Source organism: Perissodus microlepis, chromosome 18 (assembly GCF_051167445.1).
Source record: "Perissodus microlepis isolate ML-2025 ecotype Zambia chromosome 18, ASM5116744v1, whole genome shotgun sequence".
NCBI classification, from domain to species: Eukaryota; Metazoa; Chordata; class Actinopteri; order Cichliformes; family Cichlidae; genus Perissodus; species Perissodus microlepis.
In genome coordinates, this window is record NC_140478.1 from 15,478,822 (window position 1) to 15,497,461 (window position 18,640).

At 42.2% G+C, this 18,640-nt stretch overlaps 1 protein-coding gene across 2 annotated transcripts in view; it reads right to left on the minus strand.

Annotated features, from left to right (window-relative positions):
* The window catches only part of gpc5c (glypican 5c), a 114,023-nt gene that overhangs the window by 12,661 nt on the left and 82,722 nt on the right, over positions 1-18,640 (minus strand). The gene's annotated exons all lie outside the window — the stretch shown is intronic.

The window sequence follows — 18,640 nt, forward strand, 5'->3', positions numbered from 1 at the left end:
TGGCGGCCGACACGAGGTCAGTTACAGTGTTATTATGTTATGCCTAAGAGAACAGCATTAATAAGCATTGTTAACAGCATTTATGTTCTGTTATATTTTTATTTTGACAAACCTGTATTATTATAATGGTAAGACTGTTAAATAAGCCGTTAGTGACATGGACACTGAGACAGTGGTATTGAGACTTATGAACATTTTAGTTAATTCTTCTGCACACTTGTGTGTAGGCTTGTTTGTTTGCCCTTTTGGTGCCCTGGATCCTACTGGATGAACTGCCTTGTGGAAGTCCTCATCTGATGACTCTGCTGAACCGTCCTGGCTAGTAGATGGTCGTTGCTGCGGGTGGATGCTTCTGCTTGCTGGATGTTATTATTGGATGCTACACCGTTCCAACAGAGCGGTAGGAACAATTCAAAGGGCCCAACGATGCACTTTATTTTTTTCCTGAGCTCAGGTGATTTTCTTTTGGCCAAAGGACCTTGAAGGGATACATATTTGAGTTTATTTATTTTATTTTTCTTGGGACACTGAGTGGAAAGACACTACAAAACAAGGGGTTATTATTTAAAATTGTGCCTAATAAATGTGTTTATGTTAAGTAAGTGTGGTGTCCATTGTGTGCTGGAAACCTTATTGTTCCTGTGGTGGAGCAGCTACTACCAATCTCCTTTACGAAACTAGCCTCTGATGGGATACAGATATTTGGGACACATTTGAATTCTTGTAACCTATTTCTAGAGAAACTGTGATTCTGGGCTTAGACATCGGGGTGGAATTGATGACACCGACACCTAGTGAACTGCCCAAGGTCAACAGTCCTGATTTCCACGCATTAAAGGTTTGGCGTAAGTACAGATTGCGTTACAAGTGGCGAGCCAGCCAGGAGATTGGTGAAAAGTAGCACCTTGACTTTCCAGCTCACAACACCCACCTTTTCATTTTTCCTTGACCCTATTGAGTTGGACATGGATCTTTGCAGACGTTTTGATGTAGATGGCCAGTGCTCACTTTTTGTGACTGGCATTGAAGGGATTTACACAGATGATGACATTGCGAGTGTTTTTTCAGTAAATGGTAAGGTTTCTCGGATAGTTCGAGTTCCAGATGAATCAAACCAGCCAGAGGGTAGAGTCCTCATAGAATATTTGTCTGATCAAGCCATTTCCAAGATCAACCCCCAGATCTTAGGCGACTTGCCGAGCCCCAAGGATCCTGCTATCGGGTGGTCTGTCAAAACCATTCGAGATGTTGCTCAGGAAGAGGTAGGCAAGGAGTTAGCTCGTAGATACTTAGAAGAACTGAAGGCTGTTGGAGATAGTGGTAAAGCAGGTTTCTTGAGTGTTATTCAGAGTGAGGTCAGAGAAGCTCGACATAACTCTGAGATTCCTGACACACAGCCACACACAGCTCAGGATGGTGACACATCCCTCCATGACACTGTAGCTAGTGATCATGATGAACCTAATCACTACACACAGACCCACAATGCACCTGATAGTGCTGTGGTGAACCCTGTTAATATCGACCACAGTCTCCTTAACCCACCTCAGATTCAAAAAGTTGTTGTTGAGCACGTTATCAGAAATGACTCAACAGCCCCGTGGTCTACACAAACCAGACTGCGCACCTTTTCTGGCCGTGCTCCTAGGCCCAATGGTGAGGTAGACTATGAAACATGGCGCACACAAGTGGACCTTCTTGTCAGTGATTGCTCCCTTAGTGATGCGCAAAAAATTAGGAAAATACTTGAAAGTTTGCTAAGTCCAGCAGCCGATGTTGTTAAGTTGCTTGGTGTGAGCTCACCACCCAGGGCTTATATTAGGCAGCTCGATTCCGCTTTCAGTGTTGTAGAGGACGGAGAAGAGTTATTTGCAACCTTTCTCAGCTCCAATCAGAATAGCGGAGAAAAGCCCTCAGCATATTTGAACAGACTCCATAGCCTCCTCACTCGAGCTATTTCTAGAGGGGGAGTCTCTGTCGAAACTTTAAGCGAACACCTACTCAGACAGTTTATTAGAGGCTGCTGGGACCAGAGTCTCATTATAGCTCTCCAACTAGAGAACAAAAAGAACAGTCCACCAACATTCCCAGATCTACTCCTTATGTTAAGGACCGAGGAAGGTCGTAGATCTGCAAAGCTAGACAGGATGAAAAAACATCTGGGTGCTACAAAAGCAGCTGTACATGCCCACTCCATTTTTGATGTACCCTCCTATGATGATGAGCCCGTTCCGACACAGACTGCAAAACAGAGTGAAGCATCTAAGCTTGAGAGGAGAGTGGATGAGCTTTCAAAGCAGGTAGAGAAACTGAGTCAAAGGTCCAAGAATTCTCCTTTTGACAGTGAGCTTAGTACAGCGTTAAAACAGAGACAAGAAGAAACTGTTAAACTTGAAAGTAAAATAGATGAGTTGTCTAAGCAACTCAGAGAGCTCACTCAGAACCAAAAATGTCCTAAAGAGAATGATAGTGGCAAAGACTTCCTTACGGCAAGAAATAGCAGTGCCAGGAGACCAGTTAAGGTTCCCTCTATGCCAAAAGCATGGTTCTGCTTTAGATGTGGTGAAGATAACCACATTGCCGCTCGGTGTCCAAATGAACCCAACCAGGCACTAGTCCGTCAGAAGAATGCTGAGTTAAAGGAAAAGCAAGGAAGGTTCCAAGCCCAACAGGTTACTGAGCCTTTTGCTTTAAACTTGTAGCGGCTCCTGCTGTGGGACGTCCAGGAGCTGAGACCAGCATTAGTCCCGCCTCAAGTGACCAAAGAATTGATGTTCAGAGCAAAATGAAGACCCAGACAATGGTTCAAGATTTCAGTTCCCAATCCCGCTTGCCACCCGGTCTGATAGGTCCTCGTTGTTCAGCTTCTGTTTTGGTTGAGGGTGTGCAATGCAACTCTATCATGGATAGTGGTTCACAAGTCACTACAATCTCCGAATCATTTCACAAGGATAAACTGGCACATCTCCCCATTCAGCCCATTCAAGCATTGCTTGAGATTGAGGGTGCGGGTGGACAGCACGTTCCCTACCTTGGTTATGTTGAGACCCACGTCACTTTTCCTCAAAACATTACAGGCAAAGAGGAAGAGTTGGTTGTTTTGGCTCTTGTTGTGCCTGAGTGCCATTTTAACAGCAGAATACCAGTTTTGATTGGTACCAATGCACTGTTAAGACTCCATGATAAGTTATCTGAACGTGACGGTCCAGATTTCCTTCACAGACTGTGTTCCAGAGATGTAGCACTGGTTCTCCAGCACTTGGCTAAACAAATGGATGATTGCCACATACGCCCAGTGAGGTTGCACGGGAAAGTACCAGTCACCATCCCTGCCAACCACAAGTGCTGTTTAATGGGCGATGTTAGGCTGAGAAAGAACACTCCTAACGTAAGTTTTGTCCTTGAACCAAATGAACACGACAAGTTACCTGGTGGTTTATTTCTTGAAACTGCTTTGATAGACATCCCTTACAAAGCTAAGAATAAGGTTCCAGTCGTCTTGCAGAACTTGAGTGGGCACAGTATTGTGTTGCAACCAGGAAGTACAGTTGCCCAGGTATGTGTAGCCCAGCACATTTCACCCCTGGTGCCTGTTTCAAATGCTTCTTCTCATGACAAGTTTGATGGAGAGAAGCTAAAGTTTAATCTTGATGAGTCACCCCTCTCTGAAGAATGGAAAGGGCGCATTACCACCAAGCTCAAGTCTATTTCAGAAGTGTTTGCGGTTGATGACCTGTCTTATGGTCATACCACTGTGGTAAAACACCACATTCGGCTGAACGATGACACGCCGTTTAAGGAACGGTCGAGGCCCATCCACCCAAGTGACAGAGAAGCTGTCAAGCAACACCTCAAAGAACTGCTTAATGCAGGGGTTATTAGGGAGTCAGAGAGCCCTTACGCATCTCCAATAGTAGTTGTGCGTAAAAAGGACGGTTCGATCAGGTTGTGCGTTGATTACCGTAAGTTGAACGCACGGACCATTAGGGATGCTTATGCCCTCCCAAACATTGAGGAGACCTTCACGGCCCTTAGTGGTGCCAAGTGGTTCTCGGTCATGGACCTCAAATCAGGCTATTATCAGGTTGAGATGGCCGAGGAAGATAAAGCTAAAACTGCTTTTGTCTGTCCTCTTGGGTTTTACGAGTTTAATCGCCTGCCTCAGGGCGTTACAAATGCCCCAAGTACATTTCAACGACTGATGGAGAAGTGTGTTGGGGATTTGAACTTGAGTGAGGTACTTGTGTTTTTGGATGATCTGATTGTGTTTTCAGACACCCTGGAGGAACATGAGGTGAGACTCATGAGGGTGCTGAACCGGTTGAGGGACTTTGGGTTGAAGCTGTCCCCAGAAAAATGTCATTTCTTTAGGCCCTCGGTGAAGTACCTTGGCCATGTGGTGGATGCCCAAGGAGTTCACACAGATCCTGATAAGATCTCAGCTTTGAAAACATGGCCTCATCCTACAAACAAGAGAGAGCTAAAATGTTTCCTAGGCTTTGCCGGTTATTACCGGAGATTCATTGACGGATACTCAAAGATCGCAAAGCCTTTAAATAGTCTAACGGCCGGTTACTACTCACCCAAAAAGAGGGGTAAAGTGTATCTTGAAGAACGTTTCAGACAACCGTCAAACATTAACTTACCTTTTGGAGAGGAGTGGACACCTGAATGCGAAAATGCATTTAAGACTTTGATTGAGAGACTGACATCGGCACCTGTCCTTGCTTTTGCCAATCCACAGCTACCATATGTCCTGCACACTGATGCCAGTCGTGAAGGCTTGGGTGCAGCACTCTACCAAGAGCAGGACGGGAAGCTGAGAGCTGTGGCTTATGCAAGCAGGGGACTTTCCAAAAGTGAGAGAAACTATCCCACTCACAAGCTTGAATTTCTAGCTTTGAAGTGGGCAGTTTGTGAGAAGTTTAACAGCTACCTTTATGGCGCTAACTTCACCATTGTGACGGATAACAATCCTCTCACGTATGTACTGACATCTGCGAAGTTAGATGCTGCTGGTCATCGCTGGTTAGCTGCGCTGTCTACTTATCAGTTCACCGTTAAGTACAGGGCCGGTCATGCCAATCGCGATGCAGACGGGCTGTCCCGACGACCACAAGCTCCTCCTTTTGAAGATGAGGATTTCATCAAAGAAAGGGAGAGAGTTGATGACATGAAAAACCGTCTTCTAGAGGTGAGCAACGAGATGAGTCACGAGGTGGTATCTGCCTTATGTCAGCGCCATCTTGTGGTGTCAAAGATCGAGCACTGTTCAAATCTAGAACAGCCTTTGGCTGTAGAGTCTCTTGCTGTTGATCCCTCAACAGTTGCGGATGTATTTGGAGAAGACACATTACCATCTATGACAAGCTCTGACTGGTATAAAGCTCAGAGGGATGACCCGGTTGTCTCACGTGTCATTACCTTCGTTGAAAGAGCTCAAAAGCCCAGTTTCAGAGAAACAAACCTTGAAGCTCCTGATGTTAGGCTTCTTCTCAAGGAGTGGAGAAGGCTCGAACTGAGAGATGGAGTATTGTACAGGAAATGGACAAATAGAGACAACATGGTATGGCAGTTAGTCCTACCTGAACAGTTCAGAGGGAAAGCGTTGCGTGGAGTGCATGATGAAATTGGTCATCTTGGTTTTGAACGAGCACTGCATCTTGCCCGTTCCAGATTCTATTGGCCAATGATGACAAAGTCCGTAGAGGAGAACTGCAGACAGTGTCCACGCTGTGTCAGGAGGAAAGCAGTGCCTCAGAAGGCAGCGCCTCTTGAAAATATTATAGCAACTTACCCGCTTGAACTCATTTGTATGGACTATTTGTCAGTTGAGCCAGACAACAGAGACACCCGGAACATATTAGTTATCACTGACCATTTTACAAGGTTTGCTGTGGCAGTGCCAACTAAAGATCAGAAGTCCAGGACCATTGCAAAAGCTCTATGGGAGAACTTCATAGTTCATTATGGGTTTCCCAGTCGTCTACTCAGTGATCAGGGTAGAGACTTTGAATCTCACACAATCAAAGAGCTATGTGCGTTGATAGGAGCAGACAAAATCCGCACTACACCTTATCATCCTCGCGGAAACCCGGTGGAAAGGTTTAACCGGACGCTTCTTGATATGTTGGGTACGTTGGAAGAGGAAGACAAATCTCACTGGAGGGACTTTGTTAAACCCTTAGTTCATGCGTATAACTGCACGAGAAACGACACGACTGGTTTCTCTCCATATGAACTGATGTTTGGCAGACAACCCCGACTACCCATTGATCTGGTCTTAGGTATCCAACCTGAAAATGCCAACCATAAGTCTCATTCAGAGTATGTGAACAACCTTCGTCAACGTCTGGAGGAGAGCTACACTCTAGCTGCAAAGAACTCCCAGAAGATCGGAGAAAGGAATAAAGCTAGGTTTGACAAGAGGATTAGAGTGGCCGAGCTCTGTGCAGGTGACAGGGTTTTGGTTCGGAATATGAGTATCAGAGGTAAACACAAAATCTCAGACAGGTGGGAACAGAAAGTACATGTTGTGGTTAAACGAATCAATGATGGCCCTGTCTATGTTGTGGAACCCGAGTTGGGGAATGGACCAAAACGCACCTTACACAGGGATCTCCTTCTACCGTGTGGGTTCTTACCTGTGGAAGAAATAGCAGGGAGCAGATCTCATGGGCCCTCTAAAGGGAAGAAACCAAGAAACAAAGCCGAAAGGGAAGTACAATCTTCTGATAACCCTGATGGTCAGGAAGATGAGGTATACAGTGATGAGGACGAAGTGTATCCAGCTTTTGTGGTTCCAGAAATAATAACCAGAGGTCCTTTTATCCAGACTGAAAGGCAGGTTATCACACTTCAGCTGTCCACTGGGGATGTGTATTCTAGCTTGCCCCGTGCAGAGCCACAAGATGAGTCACACGCACAAGAAACACCCAGTCATGTTTCTGAACCTGGACCTTTGTTACACTCAGAAAGCAATGAGGTGACCACATCTCCCATTCCATCTGGTGAAGGTCCAGGTTGGGTTGTTATTGACATTCCTGAACAGACAGAACCTGTTGAAATGAATCAAGAAAGCAGTGACACTGCTGAGCAGAGTTCAGAGCCAGAGACAGTAGAGTTGCGGCGTTCTGGGAGAGAGAGACGCCAACCTCGTAAACTAACTTATGACGAGTTAGGTGAGCCTTTAATTTTAGCTCTCAGTTCCTTTTTGTCAGAGTTTCGCAATTGTATTCTCTCAGAGCACTTTCCTTCACACACCTGTTAAGTCAAGTGTGCATGCAGAGACTCATGCACTTTAGAGGGGGAGAGTGTAACCCAGATCATTGTTTGAGTATGGGATTTCTGATTATTTGTAGTCACTGAACGCACCACTGTGCCGTGCGCATAGCCACTCTCTAGTCCAGCTACAGAGTTTTTTTCCTTCCGTTCGTCCGATGAGGCGCATGCTGCTCTCGTGCCCTCTGTGAGCTGGAAATTCGGGTACAGTAGACATTTGAGTTGCTGTAAATAGTTTTAAAAACCTTTATATGTGAAGCTAATGATTTAATATGTTGTTAGAAAAAGGAGTCTTGTAGCGGTTATGAACGTGAAGCTGAGCTGAATCCGACAGCCATTCGCCATTACATGAACCCCTCTGGTGAGTTAGCTTGCAGCGCATGTTCGCATGAAATGTTTTGTGCCTTATTATGCTGCAGCGAAGTATCAAATCTACCACTGTCATGTTTGTTAAGAAAGAGGCTAAATATTGTATAATGTGTGTTATTGGCTGACTGTTAGCAAGCTAGCCGTTAAGTGAGCCTGGCTAATGTCCTAAAATGGCGGCCGACACGAGGTCAGTTACAGTGTTATTATGTTATGCCTAAGAGAACAGCATTAATAAGCATTGTTAACAGCATTTATGTTCTGTTATATTTTTATTTTGACAAACCTGTATTATTATAATGGTAAGACTGTTAAATAAGCCGTTAGTGACATGGACACTGAGACAGTGGTATTGAGACTTATGAACATTTTAGTTAATTCTTCTGCACACTTGTGTGTAGGCTTGTTTGTTTGCCCTTTTGGTGCCCTGGATCCTACTGGATGAACTGCCTTGTGGAAGTCCTCATCTGATGACTCTGCTGAACCGTCCTGGCTAGTAGATGGTCGTTGCTGCGGGTGGATGCTTCTGCTTGCTGGATGTTATTATTGGATGCTACACCGTTCCAACAGAGCGGTAGGAACAATTCAAAGGGCCCAACGATGCACTTTATTTTTTTCCTGAGCTCAGGTGATTTTCTTTTGGCCAAAGGACCTTGAAGGGATACATATTTGAGTTTATTTATTTTATTTTTCTTGGGACACTGAGTGGAAAGACACTACAAAACAAGGGGTTATTATTTAAAATTGTGCCTAATAAATGTGTTTATGTTAAGTAAGTGTGGTGTCCATTGTGTGCTGGAAACCTTATTGTTCCTGTGGTGGAGCAGCTACTACCAATCTCCTTTACGAAACTAGCCTCTGATGGGATACAGATATTTGGGACACATTTGAATTCTTGTAACCTATTTCTAGAGAAACTGTGATTCTGGGCTTAGACATCGGGGTGGAATTGATGACACCGACACCTAGTGAACTGCCCAAGGTCAACAGTCCTGATTTCCACGCATTAAAGGTTTGGCGTAAGTACAGATTGCGTTACACTAGCAAAGAGAAACTACCAGTTGTGGTCAATCACGATCAGTTAACAGGCTCTGGCCTTGTCATGTTAGGACATTGCAGAACCTTCAGTACCACTTATAAAAAGATTTAAGTAAATGTTTGTAGATATTTGTGCCCGCATATATAATTTTGAACCTGTGTGGATTAGGAAAAAAAGCTAAAATGCATGCAAACTTGTGCATCCAGTTCTTGTTTTTGAAAGTCATTAAAGATTTATACTAAACAATTATTCCACCCTTGAAGAAGAAAAGTTCAAAGAAATCATTAAAGGCCTAAAATTACCATAACATTCATGCCCAAGATGAGCGTAAGTAAATTTCTGACTGCAACTGTAGGTATAGCTTAAAAAAGAAGAAATGGAGGGAATGACCTAGTTGAATCCCATTTTACCCCTTTAAAAAAAGATGGATACACACACAGGACTGCACTTAAACATCTGGCAACTGAAGGAATGTAGCATATAACCACACTCAAAATGTTCAGAAAAAAAGTCACAGCTAATTTCCATTGTGGTATTGTTTAATTATACCACCTTAATCTTGAAGCACTAACTTTAAGAAGATCAAATGTTTTCTTGTTCAAATATACAAAATCCAGACCACACACCATTTAAGTGACCTCTTAAGGTTGCACGCTACATTGTTGTAGATGCAGCTTCACTGAATGTATTCCATGGCTGTTACACTTGCAGTCAAAGTTGTTGTTGTTTTCATGGTTGGGGAAAAACAACATTAATAACTAGCCATATCACTGTCTTCCAATCACAACTTTACACACAAAAAAACAGCCATGCTGCTGTTACCAGCTACAAATCCTGGCTATCCCAACGCTGTTTGTTAGAACAGGGAAATGTTAAATTTCTTAAGGCCTCATTTTCCTTGTCTCACATTAACCGTTCCAAGAATTTAAACAAGTCTTTCTTATCTCTTTTCACACACACATTGTCTTACAATGAAAGGTAAGGGTAGAGAGTAAAAAGGAGGGGAGGATGAATTCACACAGTTCATTACTGGCCATCCATCTCTGTGCTGTTGTTGTCTGCAAATCACTCTTTATGTGGTGGCATGTCAGGCAGGGGCTCCTCACTCATTCAAACTAATCTCCCTATTCTGTTTTCTGAGAAACACAGTGAATTCATGCACATCTCTGAGAACTGCCTCCCTGGTTCACAGGCAACCTGTACAACAGGACTGGTACAAGGTCTCTGGCAGGCCACTCAGGGGGCTAAAAGGGCCAAAATACTGGGGCACCAGTGGGGTACGTGTCTTAGCCTAAAGCTAACCTAGCAACAGGCACAGCAGCCTGGCAACTAGCACAGGGATCAGTGGAGTGGAATCTGTCCAGTGTGATTCTTGGCTGTACTAGACTATTAAGCTCCTTGGCAAGATTAAAATTTACACCCTTTACATACACACACAAACACATATACACAGAAACAAATTGGCAAATGGGGCCCTGGGAGGACAGTGACCTCCAGCAGTCAATGTGACAGATTCTCAAGATGGAGTGGAAGATAAGGGAAGTTTAATGCCCAAGACAACTCCTCAATCTCACAAACAAATACACACACCCATCGCTACACACACCAGGGTACTCAGAACACACACCACACCTGTGTGCACTCAAACACCAGCTGCCTCATCACATTGCCAGGTGTCACGTTGTCCTTGTAGCGAGACAAGCATGAAGGATGCAGAAATAAACTGCCATTTATATCCTTTTGCTCTCTCTTTTTCAATTGCATATGCACACGCACGTACGGCCACACACACACGCACAGACAAAAAACACATGTTGATAGTTTTTGGGGTTCTTTTTAGTTAGTTAGTTTGTTTTTTAAACCATCAAAATGAAATGAACATGAGGCACAACTCAGGGAAACAATGCCCTCACATGTACCTACTAACCTCACACTTCTCCCCATGGACTTAACTTACTGGTACAGAAGCCTTAAAGGTTGAATTATCCAAAACTTTTTGAGTGATATTAACAAGTCTTACATGTCCCCAACGATGTATATTTCAAGTTTCAGCCCAAAATACCACACCACCCGGAATGCCCTAGGTTTTGAGACCCATTATGGGCTGTTTTAAAGTTTCCACAAGTCATAGTTGTCCCCCTGCTAACACTTACTTTGGCCACATTAGCCGCACTAGGCTACAACCAGACTTTCCTATTCTGGAGGGGACATTTTGATCTGAAGAGTCTCACTTTTTTGCTTTGTTTTTGTTGTTTAGGTGATGGGAGAACATGGGAGAGTTATTTGGTTATTTGTAGACTGTATTTAGTTGTTTTTTTTTATCACTTTACTTGCTATCACACAGTACTTTTTAATATTTTACTGGAGCCATTATTTTTTTCTTGCATAGTACACAATAACTGGACAGGAAAAACACTAGCTTAACCTAAAAGAACACAGTGTTGCTGTGCGCTCTAGCTTTTAGCAGGTTTTAGTTTATGGTTATACTCACAAACAAACTAACCAATCGATGCAGTGGTAAAGTGCAGGTATGTGCTCTGAAAGGTCAAATTACATTATTTTGTTGCTTGTTTTTCCGTCATGTAACTAATAAAGAGCGCGGCCTCGGCTCCTTGTCAAAAATAGCTGTCCGATAGCAGACCAAGCCCAGAAAACATATTTAATATTGGATACATTTGAACAGAAAGTGAATTTTAAGTTAGCATTTTGGATCAGTTAGCATCAGTGTTAGGTGCATGCTGTAATTCTCCCCTTAGCGCTGACACAGGAAGACAGACGCAACAAGGGAAAATTCTTATTGGCTTTTAAAGCTGGGAGATGGTCTTGTTGCCAAGGAGATGGGTCTTTTATTTTCTTTATAAAAGTCTCATAACACTATAAACTAGAGATGGCACGATACCACTTTTTTATGTCCGATACCGATACCGATATCATAAATTTGGATATCTGCCGATACCGATATGAATCCGATATAGTGTATTTTTTAATCAATAAAACGTTTTTTTAATATCTTGCTGCATTTTGTATAAGTTTATACTCAAGTTTAAATAAACAACAACACTAAAGCTATTCTGTTATACCTGTATGTAAAAAATACACTGCGCCCAAAATATTTCATAGTTCAGCAAAACCAATCAATCTAATAAACTTAAACCTACTCCATCCTCCCTATTCTGGTATTTTAAAGAGTACTTAGCAGAAATATTAAGCAACCTAACTAATAGGGTTGCAAACTCCCAGCAAAAAAAAATAGGGAACCACCCCCCACCCTCCACCTCATGATGCTTAATCGATGTAATCAAATTTAATTTGATGCAGGGGGAAAAATGCACAGAAATAAATTATTTTTCAAGAATAATTAAATAGATTCAACATCTTTCTTCTACAGAATTGCAGACTGCACAGATGGTATCTTCCCAAAGGAAAAAGTAGTATAGCTTACTAGGGTATATTAGACTTAACAGTTACTATATACCGTAATGGACTTCTATATATTTTACATCAGATTAAAACTTTGGGTGTAAGATTCAGATAATTATTTATTAAAAGCTAGACATTTTAAATGAGAATAAGAAAGAAAAGTATGTCTTTGTGCCCCCTTTTCCCTGTTCATGCCCTATCGGCCCCCCTGGCTAAACTTTGCTAGATCCGCCCCTGCACAGTTACCAGCTACGTAGAAAAAGATCCTGGTGTAGAAAGTAATATTAAATAAATTCTAACAACAGCTTATCAAGCTTAATAGTGCTGCTGTTGTTCAACCGCTGGTTTCCTCTTTCTGGTGCAAAGTGGGCCAAAAACTAAGAAGAGAGACGGACTCGCGACAGAAAAGCCGATCAGCTGATCATTGATCAGTTTCACGATTGAAGTAGCAGCAGGAGAGAGAGAGAGAGAGAGAGGCAGTCCCTCCATATATCGGTTGTTAAGCTTAACGCTAAAATGCTTTACAAACATCTCTGGGATAACTTCCTCGGAGATGAAATGCTGGTTTGGTAGTGAAGCTACAAATACACACAGCTGCTCTATCACGTGATGCATACTGCTGCGACGTGCTAGGTTATGAGCTGAGTTACGCCATGTAGCAAGTTTTGTGAGGTGCTTTTTTGATATTTAATGGATCGGATTACATTTTTTATTTCTCGCCGATATCCGATCCAGTAATTTGGGTCAGTATCGGACCGATACCGATACGTAATATCGGATCGGTCCATCTCTACTATAAACCAAACCTTTAAGATTAATGCTTTCACATTTGTGATGTTACTATTGCAATTAAACAGGACTTTGTTTCATTTAAGCATTCTGCTTTGCCTTGCTGCCTAGATGCATGCATTACACATAACAATCTCTCCATAACCAAATAAATAGACTGAAATCATTATTTATATTATTTAGTCAATATCAAAAATGTTGGCTGTAAAATATGTTTCATATTGTATTTGCTGTAATCCACAATCTTTCTGAAATTATCAAGACTAATTTATTCAGCACTTCAGTGCCTGCTTTAGTGTGTGTAAACTGTCACTGACACTATCTGCTTAGTGACACCAAGTAGCGGTGCACACATAAAAGTTAAGTGCACAGAATGGAATGCAGCCTTGTGTTGCTCCATGTGACGGGCCCCCTCTGAATTAAAGTGATTTAAGTGATACTTGCCTTCTCAACTTCAAAGTGTTTTCACATATCTGAGTGGGTAAGAGGGGAAAAAAAACACATTGCACTGTGATGTTATAAATGTTTGATTTTGTGTGGGCGAATCAAATACTTTGATGTAAACTCTTGGTTGCGTAACTGACTGCAGTTTTAGAATTAAATCACTTAGAACTGTGCACTGAGTACACTGGTCCTTTTAATCTGCAATCAGTTCAGTCAGTCAGAGGTCAGCCCTCTCTCAGCCCTCTGGCCTGACAATCTGCACCAGGTTCACTTCTAATTGCCACATTACTTATGGATAAGGGAGAAGGACTTTGTTGCTCTCACCACAGATCAATGGGATTGGGCTCTAATGAAGTGACTTGTCTTCCAACGTGTGTCTCTTTGATGCTTACCTGTAAAGCCTGCACACAGACTTTGCACTCCAGGTAGTAAATAGACTGTTTGCTACCAGATTTCATTACCACTCATGCCATGCTAACATGCTTTTTGCCATCTAAAAACAAACAAACAAAAACAACATACTGTGATTGTCATTTAAAACAAAACTTTGCATTTTATACGTATTACAAAGGATTACCTTCCCACGTCATCAGTGGGAAAATCCCAGCCGATGTTTTTCCGTCTTTCTCCCCTCACCTACGTTGTATTTCCCCCTGTATACTAGGCTGAGATGAGACAGAGGAGGATCACACTCATCCCTGCTTATCCTTCTACTGCATTTTTCAATATCAGTGGAATGTCTGACTTTGTTTGCTCAGTGCTGTGTTACAGCAGGAATGCCATTTTCTGTGTTAGTAGCCAACAATAAGCTCTGGTCAAGGAAAGACAGTCAAGAGGGTCACTCACACCAGCAACGCTGGCCACCGACAACCCATTTCCATAAGTTCATTGAGGTTTACCAAATATTGTCTCAACAGCAACCTAAAAGTATAATCTAAAGCAGATTGGGGCTCAGGGGGAAGGGTGGTGTACCAGGTTTTTATTCACACATTAAACATGAAGTTCTAGCCACTGCACCGCTTTCAGTAAAGAACACTTTATGAGTCTGAACCATCTTTTAAAGTCCATGTACTGCTTGGAAACATGTGTATGTAAGAATGTCTTGTAAGAATAAGAGTTCCTTCTGTGGTACTGTTAAAGCTTTTATGTGGCTGTGGTATCAAAGCACTAGATCACTAGCACCCTGTGTTCCTCTGCTGATCTGAATTCTAGGTTTAATTTTCACTAATTTCTGTACATACTCACTCCCACCATTTCCTTTGGTTTATTACCTGTTGCCACACCAGAGATTCTTGGTGTTTCCCGACCAGGCTCCCAAAGGTGTGCTGCAAAAGCTCAATCATAAAGGCCTTACAGATACTGCTAAGAAAGGAAATGATGATGCTGGCTAATGAGAACCATTCTCCTCTGATGACCATGCGCCTAGGGAGCCTTTCAAGCTAATATGCTTTCAAAGTGCTATAAAACCACAGGGTAGAATATGTCATGCAAGTGAGAAAAAGGAGCCCACTTAAAGGCAAGGTGAAATATGGTATAAAAGGGATGAATAGAGACAGCAGGAAATAGAAGACAGTTGTGACAACTGTAATAAAACTTAAGGACAAAAAGTTTGCTTTGTAGTTTAAGTGATCAGGAAGGATGTATTTCATATGTCATTAATTAAACAGAAACTATGTTGACATTTCTCTAAATTATTGGCAAAACAAGTATTTAGACAACTTTGCAACATTATCCACAGTCTCGCACACAACAAATGGATGGCCCTGCATATCTGACCAAAAACATTTGACTCACTCCTCCTACATCTATCCGCAAACCAGACGATTCTGCTAATCCTCTCGTTCCTTCTTCAACAACCCTACTCTGCCCTGCGGAATTCTCTCTCAGCCCCTTGAGCTCCAGATGAAAGGCTGAGGGAAATGGCAGTCATACTGGTAATATCCGCACCGGGACACAGCCACTACATCTGCAGGCCAGCCAGCTATCTATGCACGGCAGTCCTAAGTGACCTCATTCAGCCCAGGACCTAGAAAGAGAAGATCTAGGGTTGGACTGGCTCTATCTAGCTTGCCAGTGCATACAACCACCAAATCCCCAGTCCACCCTTCTAACCCTTTACTCTCACGGTAGATTGAATCATAGGTCTCTATGTTGATTTCGACTTGAAAGCACCTTTGAATCTTTTTATTTCTCCGTTACCTGTGCTACAACGTAAAAACGGACAGCCTTATGCCTTTTACACTCAAGTGCGTTTAGTTTCAGGCTTTTCTTCTTTCCGCTCACCTTCACATTTGGCTATGACCCTGAATCATCCAACTTGCAACAATCCACCCTTAATCCCCAGCCTTTTCGCCATCTTTCGTTGTATTTTTGAACAAGAAAGGCAAAGTGCGTGCTGGGTCCTGGACAACAGCAGGCTGTAGCGGGACTGTGGTCGATCCAGTGTAATCTTACTAACACTAGTGCAGGTTGGCTGTATCCTGCCCAGCTATTCATTTCAGAAATGTAGCTCCCTTGCCAGAATGAACAGCTGCTACACACCTTTTTGGCCTTATAGGCTTTGGAGGAAAGTTCTTTCTATGGCTTTGACATTCAGGTAAAAATACACCACCAACAACAAACCCATTACCTTAGTGTGCTGATACTATGTGTCTAAGTTGAACACTTTCACCAAGGTCAGATTCAGTGTGTGTTTGCCTGTGAGTCTGAGTATGTGAGCAAAGTGAGAAAGTGAAATATCGAGCATTGATAGACATGAGTGCAGATTTTGCCCCTAGAGGTAAATTCAAAACCTGTTGATGGAGGCCTTCTTGTACCATACAGCCACACCTTTTTAACTATGCAGCACTCTATTTTCTTAAGTAAAAAAGCCACCAAACTAGCTGCTGCTAATTTAAGTTAATTATCAGAGTCTACATCCCTAAGGGTCATATTCACACTCATGCACACACTCACATCTCAAAAAAGGGTATGCAAGGATAGACCAGATGCACAATAATCGACTCCTATAACTTTCAATCTAGTCAGATTTTGATAATTACATTCTTTGACAGGACGGCAAAGAGAAACAATCACTGCCTATGGCTTCATGTTAGACACATTTACCCACTGAACTGTAAAGTTTGTGAAAAAAATGCCAGGGGGTGTTTTTGTTTTCTTGATGAGCTCACCAGCATTCCTGACAGATGGTGTTTGTAACCAAAAGAGAATTTTACTTTCATGGCTGTACGATTCACACTTTGTCACTGCACATCCCTCCGGCTCAATCACAGGAAATGTTTATCCATGCGATTACTCGTACTCCTCCGAGATGGATAACCTGCCTTCATCTCCTTTTTGTTTTCGTGACTTTTCACACAGTACCTGGTAGACTGCCTCAACAACAGCTTTAACGCTATAATAACTTTTCTATTTGAAGTCAAATACAACAGATTTACCAGTGGGATGGAGTTTTTTTTTTTTCTGTTTTTTTTTCTTCCCCAAGTTCAATCCTAAACTTAAGACTTCATTATAAACTAAAATCCCATTCTTTTAAACTTGAAATTTCTCTACTCTATCTTTTCTCTCTTTTTCTCTGTTTCTGTGCGGATCTTCACAGAAAGCAAGAGACGACTGCCTAATCTACCAGACTCAGACTATGCTAGTGGACAGACAAATAAAGCACTGTTCCATCTTCTGATGTACAGAAATTTGGTGTCTCGTCTATTTTCCTAATGGAGAGATAGTGGTTTAATGTGCCATTGTGGGCATTTTAGAGATTAATACGTTAATGAGCTATCTACAAATGAATAGCTCCTTTGGAAGAAGCAGTGCAAGTGTTTCGGGTAATACAGTTAATAAGCCACAGTCACGCCACAAAATGTACCACAGAAAAGGCTCTCATAGCTGCAGGGGCGATGGATAATATGGTTCATTAAAGAATCACAGATTTATTCCCCTGTTCGTGGCTGTGGTTATGGCAGTTCAAACATGACCAGGCCTTCCTTATCTGGTGCACAAAGTACACTTGTGTGAATTTCTCCAGGCGAGAGGAGCAGGATCTGAGCCAAGATCAAACCAGGCATTACATCATGCAATCACACTGCACTTTCTTTTGGAGCACAATGGTATGTCTGATAAGAAATTATCTTTACCAAATCTTGCCTTGACTATTTGTAATGCCTTCTTTTTAGCCAGACAGTGTAAAGTAGAAACATTGCACTACCAGTTTATAGCTCAGTTATTTAAAAAGCTGCCTAGTACAGTCCTTTAGTTTTTCACAGTCATAAATCATAGAAACATCTGTATTAGCAATCTTAAACAAACTGCATTTTCAGTATGCAGGAATTGTATCACCTCAGTAAGACTTGCAGCAGTTTCATGCCATCTGTGCGATGGCACAGACTGAGAATCTGTTCTCCACAGATTAGCACTGTTCATTTGCTTCGTAATGAAGTCTCTCTTAGCAGAACAGTAGGCGGTCATGCCCCCTTTTAACATGGACCTTGGGAGCTCTGGCACTGTTATACAGTGGCAAACAACTGCAAAAACAGATGGAAATAAAATAATCTATGCTTACGATGTCCTTTATCTTGGCCCAGCTGGGAAATTACTTTAATGGTTGCCAAAGTTGATGTTTGGATGAATGTTTAGTCAATATATGAAAAGTCATAAGGGCAGTATCTACCAGTCCCACTTTGTTAATTCTCAAAGATCACAGTAAGAAGTGAAGAAGAAGAAGTAACTTCGTAACTGTTAAAGAAAACTGAACACTTAGGGGAATTTGAAAGAGAAGAATGTGAAAGAATGCCCGCTAGCATAGTTGATATACACCAGACAGCTTCAGCCAAACAGTTGAGCAGACTCACAAATGAGTTCAGCCTTGTGTGGTGTGATGTGCGTCTCTGATAATGTTTGCTATCTCTTGGCATTAGACTTCAGAGAAGCAAAAAATTCTGTCTGACAATTAATTAATTAATTAATTAATTCTGTCTTCTTGTATTTGTCTAATACAAGGGCCAAATGTGTAATGTTACCATTACCTTGCCAAAAGGTGTGATTTGATGGAAAACACGCTTATAAAGCTAAAAGACAGTAAACAATGGGTCATTTTTTGAAAAATTACTGGAGGTAGTTTAGGAAATCCCAGACAGCATTTTGCATTGATTATCTGGAATACTGGTGGTAGTGGTAGAACTCTGACCAAGACTGGATTTTTACATCCGCACTGTAACAAGGAGCTGGGCTGAGAGGACCTTTCCAGAACTGCATGTAACTGGACTTTTTCAGTGATATTTAACTGTACCGTATTGTTTTATTTTC